This window comes from Salmo salar, chromosome ssa21, assembly GCF_905237065.1.
Source record: "Salmo salar chromosome ssa21, Ssal_v3.1, whole genome shotgun sequence".
NCBI lineage: Eukaryota > Metazoa > Chordata > Actinopteri > Salmoniformes > Salmonidae > Salmo > Salmo salar.
Genome location: NC_059462.1, coordinates 35,696,672 through 35,712,006, shown reverse-complemented (window position 1 = coordinate 35,712,006; position 15,335 = coordinate 35,696,672). Strand labels below are relative to the sequence as shown.

Here is a 15,335-nt window from a genome sequence, read left to right as displayed (position 1 = left end):
ATGGCTTAAGGACAACAAAGTCAAGGTATTGGAGAGACCATCACAAAGCCCTGACCTCAATCCTATAGAAAATGTGTTGGCAGAACTGAAAAAGCGTGTGCGAGCAAGGAGGCCTACAAACCTGACTCGGTTACATCAGCTCTGTCAGGAGGAATGGGCCAATATTCACCCACCTTATTGTGGGAAGCTTGTGGAAGGCAACCCGAAACATTTGACCCATGTTAAACAATTTAAAGGCAATGCTACCAAATACTAATTGAATGTATGTAAACTTCTGACCCACTGGGAATGTGATGAAAGATATAAAAGCTGAAATAAATCATTCTCTCTAGTGTTATTCTGAGATTTCACATTCTTAAACTAAAGTGGTGATCCTAACTGACCTAAGACAGGGCATTTTTACTAGGATTAAATGTCATGAATTGTGAAAAACTGAGTTTAAATGTATTTGGCTAAAGTGTATGTAAACTTCTGACTTCAACTGTATAAATACAAAATACAAAAATAAAAAATGTCTTCCCATTTTTAAACAGTACATTTATATTTTCCAACGGGGCTATACATTTGGGTGATTTTTTTTCCCTCATCTGAGTAGCCTCGTTTCACTGCCAAAAATAAAATTAAACCATCTAGTGTTCAGAGAAATAACAACACGATGTCAAATACAGGTAGCCTAGTCAAATAATTAACATCCAATCACATTAACCGTTACTCTCTCGTGGGAAACCTTCAGTCTTGCGCAGACGTTTAGAAAACGAAATATGACAATTTGAAAAATAAGCCATGGGAGTTTTTTGAGCGAGAATAAAGACGCATTTCGAGTAGTAAGACATGTTTAAAAGCAAAATATACCATTAATAAGAAGGGGCTAGAAGCGTCTTATATGGTGAGCTACCGAGTGGCTAGGACAGGCAAGCCCCATACTATTGTGGAGGACTTAATTCTTCCTGCTGCCGCGGATATGGCTGGGACTATGCTGGGGGAAAAGGCCAAAAAAACTATACAGACAATGTCTCAATCAAACAGCACTGTTTCATGATGCATCACTGACATGGCAGGAGATGTTTTGAAACAATTACAGCTTCGCATATAAGCCAGTGAATTACATGCATTACAGCTGGATGAGTTAACAGATGTGGCGGGCCTGGCACAGCTCCTGGTATTTGTCCGTTACGTTTATCGGGGGTCAATTAAGGAAGACATCCTCTTCTGCAAACCACTGTAAACCACAACAACATGAGAGGGTATTTTTTAAGTACTGGACAGTTTTGTGACATCAGATGGACTTTGGTGGTCAAGATGTGTTGGTATCTGTACTGATGGAGCAAAAGCCATGACAGGGAGACATAGTGGAGTGGTAACGCGCGTGCAAGTATTTGCTCCCGACGCCACTTGGGTACACTGCAGCATCCACTGAGAGGCTCTTGCTGCCAAGGGAATTCCTGACAGCTTGAAAGATGTTTTGGTCAGTACAGTGAAAATGGTTAACTTTGTTAAAGCAAGGCCCCTGAACTCTCGTGTATTTTCTGCATTATGCAATGATATGGGCTGCGACCACGTACCGCTGGTTATCAAGGGGCAAAGTACTGACACGTCTTTTTGAATTGAGAGACGAGCTTAAAGTTTTGTTTACTGACCATCATTTTCACTTGTCTGATCGCTTGCATGATGAGTTTCTCACACGACTGGCCTATCTGGGTGATGTTTTTTCTCACCTGAATGATCTGAATCTAGGATTACAGCGACTCTCCCCAACTATAGTCAATGTGCGGGACAAATGTAAGGCTATGATCAAGTTGGAGCTCTTCTCTGTCTGCATTAAAAAGGACAACACACAGGTCTTTCCATCATTGTATGATTTTTGTGTGCAAATTAACTCAAGCTTACGGACAATGTCAAATGTGATATAGCGAAGCACCTGAGTGAGCTGGGTGCGCAATTACGCAGGTACTTTCCCCGAAATGAACAACTGGATTCGTTATCCCTTTCATGCCCTGCCTCCAATCTGAACAAGAGAGCCTCATCAAAATTGCAACAAGCGGTTCTGTGAAAATTGTATTTAATCAGAAGCCACTGCCAGATTTCTGGGTAGGGCTGCGCTCAGAGTTTATTGCAACCACTTACTGTACCTATGTGAGAGTGGATTCTCGGCCCTCACTAGCATGAAAACTAAATACAAGCAGACTGTGTGTGGAAAATTATTTCAGACTGAGACTCTCTCCAATTCAAGTCAACATTGCAGAGTTATGTGCATCCTTTCAAGCACACCCTTCTCATTAACCTGTGGTGAGTTATTCACCAATTTTGATGAACAAATAAGGTTTTATATGTAAGATGGCTAAATAAAGAGCAAAATTATAGATTTTTATTATATTATTATTTGTGCCCTGGTCCTATAAGAGCTTGTGACAAAAACTCACACTCATTCTTATGTTTAATAAATGTATCATATAGTGTGTGTGTGTGGCAGGCTTACAATGATGGCAAAAAACAACATTTGAGAGTCCGCTAACACTGGTGCTAGAGGGGGTACGCAGCTGGAGGTTGGATGTTTGAAGGGGTATGGGACTATACAAAGTTTGGAAACCACTGATCTAGTGGAACCACAAATAATTTAACAGCAGCGCACTTCAGCTAATGGAAGTATTCATGATCCTTGTAATGTTACTCCCAGACAGCAACACGTACCTGAGGCTGAGGGACGGGAAAGTAAGGAGGGCAAGTTAGAGGAAGTAGAACGAGGACTCAACTCTGTGCTAACCTCTGTGGTCCACCTGCCATATGGGACTATGGCTACATCCCAAATGGCACCATATTCCCTTTATAGTGCACTAGTTTTGACCAGGGCCCTCTGCACTATATAGGGAATAGGGTGCCATTTGGGACACAACCTACAGTATGTTCAACTCTATTTAAAACCCTCTGTGGTACACTTGTATGCTACACTCCATTTAATGTTCCTATTAAAAGGCCTTTTCTATTGACCCGGTTCCAAAGCAGTGCAGATGTCAGGGACTGACCGTGGACATGTTCTATTCGCAGTGGTTGTATAAGACGTCCGTGTGTGTGTGAACGTGAGTGTGTGGCCTACTGACTGCAGCCGACCCTCTCTCAGTTTCTCGGTCAGTATCAGGATATGGTTAACGTGGTGTGTTTCCTATTACGTCAGCGGAGTGTGTGTGTGTCCTGCGTGGCACTGTGGTGTCAGTGTTGAAAGGATTAGAGGTGCTGTAATGTTTCCCAGCTGTCACTGAGCCATTCTCTCTCTCTCTATCTCTCTCTCTTGCGCTCTCTCTCGCTCTCTCTCTCGCACTCTCTCTCGCTCTCTCTCTTGCTCTCTCTCTCTCTCTCTCTCTCTCTCTCAATACAAATCATTCTACACATAACTTAATGTTGCTTCCTTGCCGATTTTCACTTCTCCCATATTTTTCACAGGTTTGATAGAGTGAAAATCTTCAAACTGATTTTTGCAATGTTTTGCACTTTTTTACCCGATTTGACTCAATCACTCTTTATTGAAATCCATACGAAAAGAAGGTGCTGATGCTACAACAACTAGGTTAATGTTAATTGAAAAGAAGGTGCTGATGCTACAACAACTAGGGTAATGTTAATTGAAAAGAAGGTGCTGATGCTACAACAACTAGGGTAATGTTAATTGAAAAGAAGGTGCTGATGCTACAACAACTAGGGTAATATTAATTGAAAAGAAGGTGCTGATGCTACAACAACTAGGGTAATGTTAATTGAAAAGAAGGTGCTGATGCTACAACAACTAGGGTAATGTTAATTGAAAAGAAGGTGCTGATGCTACAACAACTAGGGTAATGTTAATTGAAAAGAAGGTGCTGATGCTACAACAACTAGGGTAATGTTAATTGAAAAGAAGGTGCTGATGCTACAACAACTAGGGTAATATTAATTGAAAAGAAGGTGCTGATGCTACAACAACTAGGGTAATGTTAATTGAAAAGAAGGTGCTGATGCTACAACAACTAGGGTAATGTTAATTGAAAAGAAGGTGCTGATGCTACAACAACTAGGGTAATGTTAATTGAAAAGAAGGTGCTGATGCTACAACAACTAAGGTAATATTGAGCGGAAAAGTGATTAAGGACTCAAATGTGAGAGAAAAAGATGACATGAGGCATTATTTTCCCAGTCAGTGTCAGGCAGCATGTCTGCTTTGAATCAAGGTGTGGCAGTACAGTCACAACTGTCTGTGGGCAATTTTAATTGAGGTGAAAGTGATTAATAAGTACCTTCTGAAGTTCAAAAATCAAATGTAAAAAAAATACAACCGCATCATTGTCAGTGGTAACTAAGATTCAACAGATCATCTCACTGAAACTCTTATGTCAAGAATTCCCTGAATAATTAAAACACATATATATTTAACCAGGTTCACTCCTGCATGAGTAAGCTAAAACACTAAAGGATTCACTCAACTCAGAACCCACAAGAAAAGCTGTTTTTCCCTGTAAACCACATTGACAGTTTGTAGGTTGAGGAATAGTATGTCAGTCTCTCGTCTAGAACCCCGGAGATAGTAAAAGGGCCAGAAAAAGATATCAGGAACCAGAAAAAGATATCAACAGAGGAAAAGGTGGTAAAGTTAATCAAATAATACAAATGTTCAACTGAGGTTATAGCCCACTGGGCACTAACATCAGTTTAACGTCTAGTTTTGATGTACATTTTGACCGGGAGACCCATGAGGCTGCGCACAATTGGTCCAGCGTCGTCTGGGTTAGGGGAGGGTTTGGCTGGCCGGGATCTCTTTGTCCCATCGCGCTCTAGCGACTCCTGTGGCGGGCCGGGTGCATGCAAGCTGACTCCAGTCGTCAGTTGTACAGTGTTTCCTCCGACACATGTGGCTGGCTTCCGGGTTAAGCAAGCCGTGTGTCAAGAAGCAGTGCAGCTTGGCAGGGTTGTGTTTCGGAGGACGCATGGCTCTTGACGTTTGCATACTAAAACTCCTGTGATAAATAAATACATGTAAAACTGAAAATGTATCAGCTGTTGCATTTTGAAGTTAAAAACACACTCCTGATTGGATCAGTATCCAGCTCTGGCTGTGTGTGTAGTTGACAGGCTTTTTCTTAACCTGTGGTTTAATGAAAGTTCTGGTACTGAGCGTCTGCTTGGCCTGCCAAGAGTGCCAGGTGGGTGGGATTTGCACTTTTGCAATATTCTATTGGTTTCATTGCACCAGGCAAGATCAATCAAACACCAGCTTAAGTATTTGAAATTATTCCAAGCAGTATATGAACCCAGTTTTACTTGGACATACAGACCAGTGTCTGGCAGGGACCACACTCTGGCTCCACATTACAGCCTTGGGAACAAGAGGATGTTACAGACTGCGTCTGTTCAGTCAGTGGCTACAGTAGCAATGTAGCACCCACTCAGAGAGAGAAAGCAAACTGGGTACCGGTCTATTTTTCAAAATACAGCTTATTTTAACTTCTCATCCAGGATACAGTGCATTCGTAAAGTATTCAGACCCCTTGACTTTTTCCAAAATTTTATTACGTTATAGCCTTATTCTAAAATGGATTAAATAAGTAAAATTCTGCATCAATCTACACACAATAGCCAATAATGACAAAGTGAAAAAGGTTTTAGAAATATTAGGAAATTTATAAAACACAAAAAACTGAAATACCTTATTTACATAAGTATTCAGACCCTTTGCTATGAGACTCAAAATTGAGCTCAGGTGCAACTTGTTTCCATTGATCATCCTTGAGATGTTTCTACAACTTGATTGGAGTCCACCTGTGGTAAATTCAATTTATTGGACATGATTTGGAAAAGCACACACCTGTCTATATAAGGTCCCACAGTTGACAGTGCATGTCAGAGCAAAAACCAAGCCATGAGGGTGAAGGAACTGTCCGTAGAGCTCTGAGACAGAATTGTGTCGAAGCACTGATCTGGGAAATGGTACCAAAACATTTCTGCAGCATTGAAGGTCCCCAAGAACACAATGGCCTCCATCGTTCTTAAATGGAAGAAGTGTGGAACCACCAAGACTCTTCCTAGAGCTGGCCACCCGGCCAAACTGAGCAATCGGGGGAGAAGGGCCTTGGTCAGGGAGGTGACCAAGAACCCGATGGTCACTCTGACAAAGCACCAGAGTTCCTCTGTGGAGATGGGAGAACCTTCCAGAAGGACTGGACAACCATCTCTGCAGCACTCCACCCATCAGGCCTTTATGATAAAGTGGCCAGATGGACAGTAAAAAGGCAAATGACAGCCCGCTTGGAGTTTGCCAAAAGTCACCTAAAGGGCTCTCAGACCATGAGAAACAAGATTCTCTGGTCTGATGAAACCAAGATTGAACTCTTTAGCCTGAATGCCAAGTGTCACGTCTTGAGGAAACTTGGCACCATACCTACAGTGAAGCATGGTGGTGGCAGCATCATGCTGCGGCAATGTTTTTCAGAGGCAGGGACTAGGAGATTAGTCAGGAGAAAGATGAATGGAGCAAAGTACAGATAGATCCTTGATGAAAACCTGCTCCAGAGCGCTCAGGACCTCAGACTGGGGTGAAGGTTCCCCTTCCAACAGGACAATGACCCGAAGCACACAGCCAAGACAATGCAGGAGTGACTTCTGGACAAGTCTATGAATGTCCTTGAGTGGCCCAGCCAGAGCCCGGACTTGAACCCGATTGAACATCTCTGGAGAGACCTGAAAATATCTGTGAAGCGGCACTACCCATCCAACCTGGCAAAACTTGAGAGGATCTGCAGAGAAAAACGGGAGAAACTCCCCAAATACAGGTGTGCCAAGCTTGTAGCGTCATACCCAAGAAGACTTGAGGCTGTAATCGCTGCCATGTGCTTCAACAAAGTACTGATTAAGGGTCTGAATACTTAAGTCAATGTGATATTTCAGTTTTTTCTTTTTAATAAATGTGCCAACATTTCAAAAACCTGTTTTTGCTTTGTCATTATGGGGTATTGTGTGTAGATTGATGAGGTAAAAAAACATCAATTTTAGAATAAGGCTGTAACGTAACAAAATGTGGAAGAAGTGAAGGGGTCTGAATGCTTTCCGAATGCACTGTATGTCCTGTTAGTGGTTCTGGCATGTCTCAGTAGATGCTTGTTATGTTACGGCCTTGCCTCCTAGACCCGTATTCACAATGAGTCTCAGAGTAGGGGGTGCTAATCTAGGATCAGTTTTGTCTTTTAAATCATAATGAATAAGAGCGGGGACCTGATTCTATACTGTACATCAACACTCCTACTCGGAGACAGGCCCTCATCTTTTCTGCTTCCTGCTGTGCTGTTTTTACTATGTGTTCATTCTACTGGTAGCGCGACCATATTTGAGGTATTGCATATCGTTCCATAATAGTGTAGAGTCAAGAAACTCATGACACATAAATTACACGTCAAGTACTGAAACGCAAAGTTACATCCCCTGACGATCTGTATTGCCTTTGCAATGAGTACTCATCTTAATGTTTTAGATTAGAAGCTGTAGAATATGAACTTTAATTCCTGACAAGAAGAAAATGTCGAAATGAGCATATATCCTGCCAGCCCGTGGCAGTGTACTAGCTGTGCCATGCTGGGTCAGGGGTTAGCATTAGCATTTTGAGAAAGAGACAAACAAACAACAGAGAAATAAGACATGCATAAAGAGAGCTTAGTTGGAGGATGTCATGCCAGTGAACCACACAGTATTGTGGCCAATGAGACAACCTGACAAGACCAGAGGCAGGGGAGCAATTAAAAGGCCATTTGAAAGAAAGAACCATAGGGTGAAATAAGCTGTTTAAGTCAGAGGTGAAATGGAAGTAGTAACGAAAACAAACATGCAAGAAGAAAATAAAAAGTAATGTGTAATACTGTGTGGTTCAGTTAATAAGAGCAAGCTCCTAGCAACACCAGGGTTATGGGTTCAATTCCCTCTGGGGTCACATATAAAATATATATGCACCTGTGGTACTGTAAGTTGCTTGGGATAAAAGCATCAGCTAAATGGCATATCAAAGTATGTAGCATGGATTTCACACATCAAATCTTTATTGGATGTTCTCAGGCAGACAGTGTTCCTTTTCACTTTCTGTTTCTCCTGAAATAGGACCTAACGCCCTAGTCCTGTCAGGAACGACACTGTATGATTCATTACCCCTTTAGAAAGAAAGAAGAACACTCTACTTCTTTCTTCTCTTCTTTTCCTCTACCTTCCAGCCTTGTCCTTCCCTCCATCCTGCTATACTGAACAAAAATATAAATGCAACATGCAACAATTTTAAAGATTTTAACAGAGTTACAGTTTATATGAGGAAATCAGTCAATTGAAGTCACATAATTAGGCCCTAATCTATGTAGTTCACATGACTGGGAATACAGATATGCATCTGTTAGTTACAGATACCTTAAAAGAAATGGGCCTCACAATGGGCCTCAGGATCTGTCATTGTATTTCTGTGCATTCAAATTGCCATCGATAAAATGTAATTGTGTTAGTTGACCATAGCTTATGCCTGCCCATACCATACTCCACCATCACCATGGGGCACTCTGTTTACAACGATGACATCAGTGAACCGCTGTGGCATTGGGTTGTGTGACAAAACTGCACATTTTAGAGTGATCTAGAGTGCACCTTTATAATGATCATGATGTTTAACCAGCTTCTTGATATGCCACACCTGTCAGGTGGATGGATTATCTTGCCAGAGGCGAAATGCTCACTAACAGAGATGTAAAAAAAAATGTGTGCACAACCTTTGAGAAAAATAAGCTTTTTGTGCGTATGGAACATTTCTGGGATCTTTAATTTCAGCTCATAAAACATGGGACCAACACTTTACATGCTGCATTTATATTTTTGTTCAGTGTAATTACTTAGAGCAGCTGAACTTCCCTCCATATTTCTCTCCATCCCTCCATCCTAGGCTATATCCCAATTGGCACCCTATTCACTATGTAGGTATATATTAGATAGGGAATGGGGTGCCATTTCGGATGCAGACTCAGTCTCCTGGTTATCATTTGTTAAACTCCGTAGAGATGTGCTGTAGAGGTGGGGTGGCTATGTATTAGTTTCTGCCCCATTCCTGACCACTTTACGAGAGGCAGCCCCTGGGCTCAGAGAGGGATAGAGAGAGAGGTGTGTGTGTAAACATATTTTATATTCAAACCAACCAACAATTCATTCCACTTCGTCAACAGTTTGTATAATTATGTAACCTTGACCAGAAAACATCTTACAGTAATGTACTGAAGTAATGTACTGTTTGTAATGTACCAAATGCATTGATTAGAGTCAGCATCACTCATACATATCATACCTAGAAAGTGGGTGTGAAACAGTAGTGTTGTGCTCCTAGACAAGGCTCATCATATCATTGTCAACAGTGTCAATCTCATTGCTTCCAATACACTGAGAATGATTACAACCAGAGCTTCAGGAGAGAACAGGTGGAGGGCTGAAGAGAATATACAGTGCTGTGTCCCATAAGGCTCTGGTAAAAAAGTAGTGCACTATATAGGGCAGGCCTGGGCAACTCCCGTCCGGGCAGGCCTGGACAACTCCAGTCCTCAGGGCCCTGATTGGTGTCACACTTTTTCCCAGCCCCAGCTAACACACCTGACTCCAACAATCAACTAATCATGATCTTCAGTTAAAAATGCAATTCGTTTAAATCAGGTGTGTTTGCTAGGGATGGGGGAAAAGTGTTACCCCCGAGGACTGGAATTGCCCAGGCCTGATATAGGGAATAGGGTTCCATTTGGGATCCAGACTGTTTTTCAGTATCTTATAGATCACCTTCACACTGAGAGGGATGCTCTATAAATCATACCAGACAGAATGGGACTAATTACAGTCTGCACCCTATTCCCTATATAGTGCACTAAAAGCAAACGCTAAGAAGCATTTGAAAGATTTCAACTATAATTTTCACCCAGGTCTGCCAGTAAAAGCCATCTCATCTCACTGCACAGCAGCAGCAGTCAAACAACAGGGACAGGGATAGGGACAGGGACAGGGGTAGGGACAGGGACAGGGATAGGGACAGGGATCACATATGCCTATCCTATCCTAAGAGTCTGCACAGTAGCAAAGTGTGCAGTAATAATAGCTGTTGACTTTATTATAGATGGCGATTAAAGCCCCAATCCTGAGTTTGTGTTTCAGCCCAACGACAGCCCCGCACCACTTGATTTGGAATTGAGGAATGGTGCTGGGGATAATACGAGTTATAGATACAAGGAGTGTCAGTCCATGAGATTGGCATGATAGTTTGCAACTGAATAAAGCCAGTCCATTTTGTTACAATGAAAACAACCATTCCCTCTCTCTGTCTCTCTCTGTCTCCCCACACACACGCACGCACGCAGGCACACACACACACACCTTTCATTGCCCCACACACTCAATAAAATCTCTCTGTACTCCATTGGTGTCGTCAATAAGCAACCATGACAAAACAATGTGCTCCTCCTCAGCCTGCCTGCCAAGAGTGATGGTTGGCAGCCGGGCAGACAGGTGGCAGAACAACACACTCAGAACATGCCAGGTCACCAGGCCACAGATAGATCAGGTCCTAATCAGTATGTCAATGCAAAATACACACCACACACACAGGCATACACAAGCACACATACACATAAAAACACACACACACATACACGCACCCACAGATACTCCATAAACGGTATATAAAAAATGGTTGTGACTTGGTATTTTGGTATTTTATTAGGATCCCCACTAGCTGTTGCAAAAGCAGCAGCTACTCTTCCTGGGGTCCACACAAAACATGAAACATGACATTATACAGAACATGAATAGACAAGAACAGCTCAAGGACAGAACTAAATCACTTTTTTTCATTCTATCCTGCAATAAAACGTGTATAGAAAATTATGTGTCAATGTCAAACAAGGTTAAAAAAAGTGAATATAGCTATTGGTGACTGCTGCAGTCTCATCCACTTATTCTAACATTTTCAAACAGCATTCTGGGCACTGTAGGCAAAACAGTTCTTCCACTGAAGCAAAACACATAGCCTAACAGACAACAAAACCCATGACCTTACGTCGGAATAATGGATTTGTATAAAGGAATGTAGCCCATTGATTGACAACATTATCACTAGGCTACACAAAACGAAACCGTTAGCCTATCAGTCTTCGCAGACAGTCTTCTATCTCACGCATTGCCTACAATCAAGGTGGACTGACCTGCGCCAAACGGTCACTGTAGCTGTAGAAACTAAAACCTAATAATTAGATGGAGAGATTTATTTGTATTTGATTTCCTTCTTTTTTGGAATAAATGCATGTCCTATTTAGCCACCAAGGAAATGATATACTTAACACTATGCCATCGATGTATTTCCTAACAGGTGGCATGTGTGCAAGAGCCGAGACAAATGTAAGAAATAACCTCTACTGGTGTATTAATAACACGTGCATTACAGGTCCGCAGAATATAAACTATGCACTACGATGCTCAGTTGACATAACTTGGTCGCATATCACAGAGCCGACAAGCGCGCTTTCAAATTGTAATGACAAATAATAAAGAAACGATTTTATTGCAATCTAAAACGTCCAGATAACTTTTACCTAAGAAAATAGATTCCAAAACTAGACTAATCTTAGCGTAAATTAAAGCAAAATGCCCCTTATATATTCTTTTAGTGAAAAGTGAAGAACATTTTTTTACTGGTTGCCCTATTAGTGGAAATAGAAATATGAAACTTCCCATTGACTCCATCTATTTACCTTGCACATTTTCGCTGTAAAATACAAGGAAATGCGATCGAATGCATTTCATAATCAATCACGTCTTGCAGTTTATTGACTTACCTGTGGTTAGGCTTGGGTGTCAGGAAAGTAAAACGGTCTCCGTTCTGTTCTTGCTGCTTGCCGGCCGGTTATTCCAAATGCCTTCTCCACTGACTCGCGCTCCAAATATTTGACAGCGAGGAGCGGAGTAGTATTCTGCCAGCAGCACAAACAATGACGTTACTTCATATGGTAATAAGAAAACGTTCAAAATAAAAGCCCGCATTTCAAAACATTGCAATATGGATAACTCATTGAAATGATATTGAATTTGACTCTATGGCCACTTTTATTATGCCAACAAGAAAATAAAATAAAAAATGTATGAAAACAAATGAAAATATGGTTTAAAAAACATTAAGACCAATAATGAACAAATACAAGGTATGTACTGGTATGTTGTGAATATTGGGCTATAGAGATACCTTTTGTACTTGTATCAGCTAAAGTGGGGTGGAAAATACTCAGTAGGGTCTCAATGAACCAAATATGTTTAGTTTTGGAGGGGCACTGTATCGTACATACCCAGCAGCACTTAGTTCTCCACCCCTTCCATAGCCTCCAATGCAATACACTCTAATAGACTGTACATGGGATGCTAAGTGGCTTGCAGAGAGAAAAACGTTCTACCTGTCTCAGTGGGGTGGGAAATACTCAGTAGGGTCCCTACTAACCAAATATGGTACGTTTTGGAGGGGGACTGTGTTATAGATATATGTATTTAGTCCTGCGTTTTATATTCATTCCAAAACAATACATTCATGTACTGTTGTTGTGTTGAATGTTAGTTGTTTTGCTTACCCTGTTTGCTTCCAGTGTGAAATAAAATGTAAACAAAGACAGACACAATGTAAACGATGATGGACTGGCATACCTGTTAAAGACCTAGATTAACCTAATGGTGATGGTAATGAGGGCACCTTTACACATTTAAATCAGCCCAAGGACCACCTTGACATGTGCCAAAAAATCAGGTCAATCACTTGGCCAGACAAATAAAATATATTTTAGATAGCATCCTAGTAAAATCATGTTGCTATAGGCAGGGGCAAAAATCTGATATCAACTTTGGAGGGGACAATTACATGAAATTTTCTCAAGAGCAATTCCTGAGGGGGACACCAAAAGTAGTGCTGTAACACATAGCCTACATTGTAATATGGTAAATGTATATTGAGGAACCAAAGAAATAAGGTGTTTGCCGTACTCCTAACTACCGGTACCCAAAACTACACAACTAATCACAACAGCAATACCATTGCCTTTAACAAATCTTAGTTCAGTCACCAGTTTAAGTTGAGAGTGGGGGTATCCATGGCATTTTCCAATTATGTTCCTATTTTACAAGTCAAAAAAATTGAGAACCTTTCATAATGTTGCCAAACAAAGACTCAACAAACTTACCTGAGACTCCCTGTCTCTGCCAGTCTGTCCCTGCATATCTGTCCCCAACTCTGCTGTCTGTGTGCCATCTGTTGCCTGCTCTGCCTAATGACATCATTGTGAAACATTTCCATTAGAATTTCATTTCTTTCTTATGAACATTTTATCAACTAGTCTTTGAGATATTAGGCTACTAGGGTTCTTACTATGCGTTTTGGTGTATTGAAAAATACTCTGATGTCCATCTTGTTTTTCTGCCATTTTTCTACCTGGCTGGCTGGCTGGCTACACACACAGTGTGTAGGTTATTTACAGTAGGAGATGGGCTTCTATCATCTTCAATCATTCTATTTGGGCTTCGATCTAAAAGGTAGCTAGCAAATGTGAAATGGGTTAAAATGACAAGAGTTGACAGCTGTATGAGTTCACCATTTACACAACATACGACGCCACATAAATGGAATAGGTACTAGCTAGCTTAATAGTTAATATTTGCCCGCTAGCTCTGCATATTCAGCTAGTGTGTGTGCGCGATTGACTGGATTAACCTCACGTCAGTTACGTGCATTGAGTGCCTTTCAGACAGTAGATACGACCTCTCTGTTACCTAGCAAGCTAAGGAACTGGCAGTGGATCAAACCATTGTGAGGCAAAGGGTGGGGGGGTCGCAATCTTTTGAAACTTAAAAACGCGCTATTAAGTGTCTATAATCAGCACAATTGCTTTCATTGCGTATTATTAATATTATTTAAATTACATAGTTATGTTTCAGTGATATATTGGGGGGGACAAATCATATTTTTCCCAGGATGGGGGGGTCGTGTCCCCCCCGTCCCCCCCGGGATTTCCGCCCCTGGCTATAGGTTTATATCACCCATTATGCATAGCCTTCCAATAATTTTCCTAAACCCACCTTGGACGCAATCAATCCGAAGGTTGGCCTCCTGAACTTGGGTTTTGGACTGATTCATGGATCATAGCCCATCTCTCCAAATTGTACTTTGTACTTAGTAGACAAAGAATTTGGACCAACACTCCAGATATTCTTATACTTTATGATTCTCATGTAAGGTCACCACTGTAATACGAAACCCTGTATCCCCATCTCGCTTTATTGATTTTCCAGCACTTGGCAAAGAGCAGTTGACCTACAGATTGAGTAATCAGTAATCTCAGTAATCTGTCATTCAGGGATAACCACCAACAAAGGACACTACTGGGCACAGTTTATATTTGACTCTCTTAAGATTATCTCTATGGAGATTATCTCTATAGAATCTACAAACATTGAGGACACAGCAACAGCTATATATTTTTTTTATGAATTATGTAATGAGGGAGGGCCTTTACAGAATCTCTGATATAACTACTTGACGAACATTTCATTCCAAAATAATGGGCATTATTATGGAGTTGGTGCCCCCTTTGCTGCTATAACAGCCTCCACTCTTCTGGGAAGGCTTTCCACTAGATGTTGAACGTTGCTGCGGGAACTCCATTCAGCCACAAGAGCATTAGTGATGTCGGGCACTGATGTTGGGCAATTAGTCCTGGTTCGCAGTCGGCGTTCCAATTCATCCCAAAGGTGTTTGATGGACTTGAGGTGAGGGCTCTGTGCAAGCTAGTCAAGTTCTTTCACACCGATCTCGACAAACCATTTCTGTATAATGGACCTTGCTTTGTGCATGGGGCATGTCATGCTGAAACAGGAAAGGGCCTTCCCCAAACTGTTGACACAAAGTTGGAAGCACAGAATTGTCTAGAATGTCATTGTATGCTGTAGAGTTAAGATTTCCCTCCACTGGAACTAAGGGGCCTAGCCCGATCCATGAAAAACAGCCCCAGACCATCATTCCTCCTCCACCAAACTTTACAGTTGGCACGATGCATTGGGGCAGGTAGCGTTCTCCTGGCATCCTCCAAACCCAGATTTGTCTGTCTGACTGCCAGATGGTGAAGCGTGATTCATCACTCCAGTGAACACGTTTCCACTGCTCCATAGTCCAATGGCAGCAAGCTTTACACCACTCCAGCCGACGCTTGGCATTACACATGGTGATTTTAGGCTTGTGTGAGGCTGCTCGGCCATGGAAACCGATTTCATGAAGCTCCCGACGAACAGTTATTGTG

The 15,335-nt window shown here is 41.7% G+C and overlaps 1 protein-coding gene across 1 annotated transcript in view; it reads right to left on the bottom strand.

The window, feature by feature from the left end:
* The window catches only part of znf385b (zinc finger protein 385B), a 173,366-nt gene extending 161,435 nt beyond the window's left edge, over nucleotides 1-11,931 (bottom strand). The window contains exon 1 of the mRNA XM_014165173.2: nucleotides 11,844-11,931. The gene's annotated coding sequence lies outside the window, so the exon portion shown is untranslated. The remainder of the gene's footprint in view (nucleotides 1-11,843) is intronic.
* Nucleotides 11,932-15,335: the final 3,404 nt, after the last annotated feature.